This window comes from Mauremys mutica, unplaced genomic scaffold (assembly GCF_020497125.1).
Source record: "Mauremys mutica isolate MM-2020 ecotype Southern unplaced genomic scaffold, ASM2049712v1 000972F_np12_obj, whole genome shotgun sequence".
NCBI classification, from domain to species: domain Eukaryota; kingdom Metazoa; phylum Chordata; order Testudines; family Geoemydidae; genus Mauremys; species Mauremys mutica.
In genome coordinates this window covers 84,319-92,500 of record NW_025423082.1, presented here as the reverse complement: position 1 = coordinate 92,500, position 8,182 = coordinate 84,319, and the positions used below count along the sequence as shown (strand labels likewise).

General features: G+C 54.9%; 1 non-coding gene across 1 annotated transcript; it reads right to left on the bottom strand.

The window, feature by feature from the left end:
• Nucleotides 1-4,619: 4,619 nt before the first annotated feature.
• On the bottom strand, nt 4,620-4,701 carry TRNAS-UGA. The gene has a single exon. It is a non-coding gene; the product is annotated as a tRNA-Ser (tRNA).
• Between the last annotated feature and the right edge of the window lie 3,481 nt (nt 4,702-8,182).

Here is an 8,182-nt window from a genome sequence, read left to right as displayed (position 1 = left end):
AGCAATGTCCACGAATACAACCCCCAGCGATTTTTTGCTCTTTTTCGCTTGCTTCAATATTGTTTGAAGGATCTTGAGGTTCTCTGAGCAGCCTGGTGTTGCAATGAACCCTCTTTGTCGAGCATTTATTGGGCATGCTTTGGCAAGTCAATTGGTTATTATTCTCGAGAAAAGCCTTAGTACGATGGATCTGATAGTTAAAGGCCTCCAGTTCCCCAGATCTTTCAAGGCCTCGGTGTCTGCAGTTTTGGGGATTAGTAAGGAGCGGCATTCTTTTATGGTGTCAGGTATTATGCCAGTGATTAGCCATGTATTGAACAGTTTCTCAAGAGCATTGCATTCCGGGTCCGCTAGGAGTAGGTCCCTTAGGCTGATCTTGTCAGGGCCTGGTGCAGCGTTCTTATTCATCTCCTTTATGTTTTTCATTATTTCCTTAGCCGAGAGAAGGATTTCAAAGGCGGTGTTATCGGCCGCTGCATGGGATTTGAATTGTCCCAGTCCTTCAAAGGGAGTCAGGGTCTCCCATTTACTCTTTTATGTTTCGAGTACTTCTGTAAGAGGGATTTGGCATTGCAGACGTTCAGTGCCGTCAAGAATGATGGAGGCAAGTTTGCATCTGTCTGTCTCAAAGAGATGCTGGTATCTTTTGTAGAAACCTTTTTTGACCGCTCTCTTTTCCATCCATTTCTTTTTCTTTCCACTCTTTTTGCTCGCGGTTTTATTGTTCCCTCTTTTTCTTGGCTTAGGTGTTTCCATCAGGAAGGTGGAGAGGATATCAAGAGAGGTGGACTCGACAAGCGATCCTATATTGGAGTCTCCAGCCATCCATGCGTTTATGATTTCAGAATCAAATTTTATCTGGCCCTGGTTGACTATATTTTGCTTTATTTTGCACATGTATGCGTCTTTCAGTCCAGTAGTGGTAATAGGGCTACCAGTTTTTACTTCCAAATGGCATGTGCTTGATGCAGGTAATGGGTCCATTGTTGTCACTGCAGCTTTTTTAATGAGGCCCAGCAGTCTACGCTTTTCACTTATTTGTTTAGCCGTTTTTGTTTGGATGTGATCCGAGATCAGGATATTTATGTTCCTTTTGCCCCAGAACATGTTGTCGAAGAAAAACTAAGTTCTCGCTTTTTGTTTGGGTGCAGCAAAACCAAATACTTTATTTATTTCTCTAGTGAACACAAGAGGGAGAGAGTGTCAGGAACTGGGTTGCCCCTTGTCCTGGACGGATCTCTCTCAATTAGTAAACAATCATAACAATTTTTATACCTTTTTTACAGACAGTGGCTAGCAAACGTGGAGACAGTAGAAGTAAACATTTGCATTTGTTTATACATAAGCCTATTCGCTATCTTATTTGTCTGCAATACTAGAACAGAAAACAAGACTGCAATTCACAAGGTTGTAACGACTCTTCACACAATTCTCTCTGTACCACATATCTCACAGCATGCAGGCTCACATCTTAACTTCTGCTATATTAGCTAACATACATTAAGATCCCTTCAAACCTTTATTAATTAATTCTTGGCCTCCACATGTTATTGAAGGCAGCGAGGAGCTGTTCTTCTTCAACAGTCCAGCAGCTGTTGTGTTTGCCACGTTGGGAGGTTGTTTTGGGCTGACTGGCTTCGATACGTTCTTGGTTCCGTATCGCTGGATGGGCTATTCTCTTATGTTGGGAGAGCCCACTTTTGGTGATAAATTGTTTGTTACATGTTCTGCAAGCCCAGTCACCCGATCGTTCTTCATTTATTTTCCCTTTGCATTTTGGAATATGGCACAAGATGCTGTGTGCTTTGGAATCAGTTTTGTTGCACATGGAACATTGAAATTTGACCACTTTTCCACCGTGATTTCGCTTGAGGTGGACACTTAGAGCAATTGGCTTGCCAACGTGATCGCCACAAAAGGGGCACGCTGGGTTGTTATTAGGTAGTTGGATTAGGGTCTTTTCTTGTGTTCCATTTATAATTGTTTCCACTGTCTCCTCAATAGTGGTAATTGTGTGGCTCTCGCTTGTTTCTGTACTTGGTCCTTCAGTGTCCAAATCCTCTTCTTCAGATGTGATTAAGGAGAGGTCTGGATTTGGCAGGCAGGTTGGTTTGACAATCTCTTTAAAAGCACTGCTTATGATTTCTGTTGTGCGGATTGGGCCGATCCACTGCTTCTTTCGAGTGACTGTTAGCCATTTATTTTGGTTTTGTGAGATACGGGGTTTGGAGTGTACCTCCTTTGTCTGTGGGGCATGCTGGACATTGTCTGCCTCACTTTCAGTGTTCACAGGGCTCTCAGTTTGTGTGGCCACTGTGGCGACATTGGCTCGATATCAGGCCAAGGGCTCATTGGGTCGGAAGATGCACCTGCCCCAAAGTACAGTCTTCTTGCTTCGGTTAGTCGAGTTAGCCCCTCGACTTGGGCTATTTCCGCCACTATCTAGTGCCACCATCATTTTGTGGTTTTCCACCGTTTTATACTATTGCCTGGCCGTTTACCCGCGCTTCATTGAATTACTTCACTTTGACATTCAGAGCACTGGGCAGAAATCACATCGCGTCAACACCCACCGCGGGCTTTCGCGATGCTTTGTTTTAATTAAACAGTCGGATTCCCCTGGTCCGCACCAGTTCTAAGTCAGCTGCTAGGCGCCGGCCAAGGAGGAACGCCGGCCCCCCCCGTCCCCGCGGATGGGGGAGAGGCGAGCGACGCCCGCCGCAGCTGGGGCGATCCACAGGAAGGGCCCGGCTCGCGTCCAGAGTCACCGCCGCCCCCCGGGAGAGGGGCGGCGCCTCGCCCAGCCGCGGCTCGCCCAGCCCCGCTTCGCGCTCCAGCCCGACCGACCCAGCGTGAGGGGCACCGTCAGAGCTGGAGGGAACCCATGGGGCTCCGGGTCGGGAGTGAGGGGCACTGTCAGAGCTGGAGGGAACCCAGGGGGCTCCGGGTAGGGAGTGAGGGGCACCAGCAGAGCTGTGAGTCTGGAGGTCAGGACTGGGATAGCAGCGGTTGTGGGGTGGGAGTGAGGGGCACCTGCAGCGCAGTGATTGGGGAGCTCAGCGGGGAGTCCAGGGGGCTGCGGGTCGGGAGTGAGGGGCACCATCAGAGCTGGAGGGAGCACAGGGGGCTGTGGGTCGGGAGTGAGGGGCACTGGTAGAGCTGGGGGAAAGCCAGGGGGCTGCAGGTCGGGAGTGAGGGGCACCATCAGAGCTGGAGGGAACCCAGGGGGCTCCGGGTAGGGAGTGAGGGGCACCATCAGAGCCGTGAGTCTGGAGGTCAGGACTGGGATAGCAGGGGCTGTGGGTCAGGAGTAAGGGGCACCAGCAGCGCAGTAACTGGGAAGTTCAGCTGGGAGCCCAGGGGGCTGCGGGTCGGGAGTGAGGGCGTGATGCAGTAGTATCTGTTTGTGTGGGGGATGGGAGAGCAGGGGGTGACTTTAGGTGATGGTCTGTATCTGAGCCTGTAACCTGAGTCAGGCAGGGGGAGTAAACAGCTCTGCTCGGGAAGCTGCACAAAGTGAAGAGAGCCTGCTGGAGAGGGTTTGGGTCAGTTTCGGTTTTGGGTCTGGGTGGTGGAATTCAGGGAATCCCAAGCTGGGATCTATGCTCCCTGAATCTCCATAAGGACTAGATTGAGGGGTCCTGGCTGTGCCCACAAGCTCTGCTGTAGCTCTGTGTTCCTGTTGTCCAATAAACCTTCTGTTTTACTGACTGGCTGAGAGTCACTGAGAGTCCCAGGAAGAGGGGTGCAGGGCCGGACTCCCCCACACTCCGTGACAACTGGTGGCAGCGGCGGGACCTACTGCGCCCCGTGGATGGCACTTCCTGCAGTAAGTGACTGGGGAGCAGTAAAACGAAGGGACGATTGCAGGGGCGATTAACCCCTGGGATATGTGACCAGTGAGAAGGACTCTGCAGTAACAGGGTCCCCCGGGGGATTGCAGCGAGCAGTCCCAGGGGCGGAGGAGTCTGCGGCTTGACCCTGGCAGAGAGATGGTGACTTCAAGAAGGGCTGGCACACTAGGGGTCTCCCTGGAAACTGCGGGGAGCGGTGAGCACCCAGGCCTTCGAGTGGCCAGCAGGGGATCATCCCGGTGCCATTTCTTCCTGGCCTGCACCTTCCTGCCCCATTCCTCTCCCTCCCCCACCTCTTTCTGTCTCTGCTCCTCCCCCTCCCCGCCCAGCGCCTCCTGCACCCCACTGAACAGCTGATCACTGGCAGGTGGGAGGTGCTGAAGGGGAAGAGGAGGAGCTTGTCAGCAAGGCCTGTAGTGCGGGGGGGGGAGCTGGCTGCCAGTGGGCACTGAGCACCTATTTTTCCTTTGTTGGTTCTGCAGCCCCGTAGCTCCCATGGAGTCGCTGACTCGGCTCCTTTCACACTCTAGAGAGAGGAGCAGAACTAGGGCTATGGCTGATCTATGGGGCACCAGGTGAGTGGCAGAGGCTTCAGGTGCTGAGAGTTTGCCCAACAACTCAGGGACACAGTGTGAGGTGGTGTCCCAGGGATCTCTATGAAAGGAGCAGAACAGGATTTACTTGGGGTGGGGAGAGAATTGAGAGTGTCTCAGGGGGTTGTACAGAGGTATTGCCCGGGTGAGAGACTGGCTAAAACACAGGCCTTGCTGTGAGCAGGATTTGATCCTGTGCAGGGGAACCCTATTGGATTTCAACTCCAACACCTTAACCACTCAGCCATCACAGCTGTGAGCACAAAATTGCCCCAATGCCAGAGAAACTGGTAAAGAATCACAATGCCCAGGCGTGAAGTCATCTGAACTACAGAATTCCCCCCGCAAACCTGGCTCCCAAAGCACAGGGGGGATTGGGGGTTTGTTCTCTTTGCTTAGCCATGTGCAGTCGCACAGAGAGTGCATTTAAAAGTCTCCCCTCCCAGAGCAGGAAGGGGAAATGATTCTCAACTTGAAGCCTGATGTAGGGTGACCAGACATCCTGATTTTATCAGGACTGTCCCAATATTTGCTTGTTTGTCCCACGTCCCGACTGATGTTTGGTCGGGACACTGGACAAACAAACAATTTTGCCCTCTGCTCCGGCACACAGGCAGAGCCCGGAGGGACACTCGCCCCCTCCCTGACTCCACCCCCTACTTCCCCCATTGGATCCCTCCCCAAATCCTTGCCCTGGCCCTGCCTCTTCCCCAAGCAGGCGGCATCCTCCTCCCTCCCAGGTTTGCACACGGGCCATGGCCATGGCCGGGAGGGCAGCATGGAGGCTGCTCCAGCCCTGGAGCCTGCGGGGCAGCGCAGTGGGGCTGGAGGCAGTTCGGAGCGAGCAGGACCCATGTGGGCTTGGGGCGGAGACACACGTGGGGCAGACACGCTCCTGCCAGGAGATCCTGGGCCCGGCTGCCTGGTTTGCCCCTTGCCCGGGAGCTGCAGGAGGGACCTGGAGTGCGGCTCGGCTGCAGAGCTCAGAGCCCAGGCTGGGCCCAGGAGCGAGGGGATGGGGGAGCTGGGGGTGTATCGGGGGTCGGAGCCGAGAGTTGGGTGGAGACGGGGCTGTGCCACTGCCGCCTGGCGGTGGGGGGGGGAGCCTCCGGCTTTTTTTTTGCTCCGCCCCCCGTGTCCCGATATTTCATCTTTGACATCTGGTCACCCCAGCCTGATGTGAATGAGGATGTCTGGACCAAGGGGCCAGGGACTGGCCTTTGCTAGAGAAACCACTGTCAAATTTTAGCCAATTAGGACAAGTCAGCAAATAAGAACAACCTCAGGTCTCAGTAACTGCTGCAGGTAGCAAAGTCCTACAGGGAGCAGTTTCTGGCACTACACCTGCACAGCTCTGCTCCCCGGCTCTTCTCGGGCTCCTGCTCTCTCCTTAGCTCCGCCCCACTCTGGCCCAGGCAGCTCCAGCTCCCACGGAGGATGGGACCCCCTGGCCTGGTGACTCCCCCATTACACTGCCTGGCCTGTCAGTGCAGCTAACTTGGAGCTTTGGCCTCTCCCCATTGCCCCTGGGGACTGTCAGTCTCAGGGTCCTGATTTCCCATTGGCCCTTCCCCCTTCTATTGGTGCTGGGAACTAGCCAACCAAACCCCCCCCCCCCACACACACACACTAAGTTTTAGTAAAGGGCCAAGAGCCCCCTTACACAAGCCAGCCCCATGAGGGTCACCGATGTGCAGAGAAGGCAGCACAAGCTGGTCCCATGGTGTAACGGACAGCACTCAGGACTCTGAATCCTGCAATCTGAGTTCAAATCTCAGTTCTTGGGTTGGCTTGTGGTAAAGCCCTGGAGCTCCCAGTGCTCAACTTCCCTGTCTCCAGCTGTGCAAGAGCAAATCTTTCCCCTCCTGCTGGGTGACTCAGACCTCCTAGAGCCAGGTCTTTGGCTGCAATGGCCACAATGGGTTGAGGCTCTAGAACTTGCTACCCTGATGGGTGGGATTCTTGCTGCTTCACCTGATGTCCACAAGTTTGGCCCTTGTGCTTCCTACCACACTTTTCCTCTGGCCCACATGGCGCTTGAAGAAAGGAGGGTCAGGGCCAGGATTGATAGTCAGGGCTTGGCAGGAGGGAGGAAGATTCCCAGGCTGGAGCTCCACACACCTTCCCTCCTCCTCTGGGCACCTAGAGCAGAGGCGGCTCAGCTCTGTCTGCTGGACACCTCGGCAGAGTAGGTGAGTTCATGTAAATACAGTCTGGTCCCAAAGCCTCCCACAACCCTGGTCATCACTAGCTGTCAGGGGAGAGCTCATTCACACCTTGCTTCCAAATCATCATTTGAAATTCTGAGGTTGGCCAACATTGCCGAAGCCAATGCACCGACATTGTCAGCAAACACAACAGCTGGGTGAGGAACCCGGCTTTGTCCAGACTTTTCAAACCTATTTTACTTTCTCAGGTACAAGTATTTTTCATACGTTGGACCTGCTTTTAAAGTGTGTGTTAATGTTTCAATTTCCATTCAGATTTGCAACCAATGACAACATTGGCAGCGCTGCAAGTAACTACCTGACCACTGGTGGGGGGTGTTGGGGAAATTCGGGGGGGGGTGCACAGCCCCCTGGCTGGGGGGGCGTATAGGGAATGCCCGGTCTCACTGAACTGAGTCTCCTACTGCAGCACCTCAGTAGGTCACATCAGAGAGGAGCTGCAGTGTCTAGGCAGTGGGATGCCTGTGCCTTTAAGAGCCCAGCCCTGGGAAGCCCATGCTGAGAGGTGCTGCCTGTGGGAGGGGAAATAGAAAAGCCCCTCTGCTCCCCCCACCCTGTTTTTGCAAACACTGGAGTCTCAGCCCCCCGGGGTAACTGTTACCCCTCTGCCCCCGCCTGTGCCGGGGTTTAACCCTCTGGCAGCGCCTCCCCCTGGGCTTAACTCCGGCTCCTTCCCCCCTCCCTGACTTTGCCCTTCAGCCCCTCTCCTAACTCTGCCTCCAGCTGCTTGACCCCCCCGACCAGTCAATTTCCACCCGCTGCTCAGACCCTGGCCACCCCCCTCCTCTGATTTGCCCCCCTTTGCCCCTCTTTAATCCCTGTAAAAAGTAGGGGGGCTGGGTCCCATTCTCGGGGGGGGGGGGGCTGGGCACCTGGCCCCTGCCTGCCCAATGCTCAAAGCGCCCCACGATCTTGCGGATGTTTGCCGAGTGCTGCAGGGTCACCTGCAGGGGGAGAGAGACGCGGTTAGGAGGTGATGCAGCCAAGGGTGCCTCACCCAACACTGAGATGCAGCCACCTCTGGGGTGGGTTGCACAAGTCAGCAAATGAATTTGGAACAGGAAATGCACTGAAAGGACCGAGGCAGCTGCAGGAGGTGGAGAAAACCAGAAAAAGCAGGAGCCCTGGATCCCAGCCCTGCCCCTCCCCCACTCTACCCCCTAACCCCCATTCCCCTCCCACATTTGAGGGGAGAACCCAGGAGTCCTGGTCCCCAGCCTTGCCCACCCCCATATTTCAATATGGCTCCATCCAACAGCTGCCCCCCCCAATTGCAGGGCAGCGCCATGGGGCACACCGGGGCCTGCCTGTTTGCACAGGATGGGCGACACCAGGGCCCCGGGGTGGGGAGAGCTGATGCTAAGGGAGAAGCAGGCAGCAGACACCCCCACGACAGAGTAAGAAGTGCTAGGGGGTGCTGTGCTGCAAGGAGTGAGGGGGGTTGGCAGGGAATGGGAGGATCTCCCCTCACAGCGGGTGCATCTGTCTCCCCCGCAATTCCTCCCCA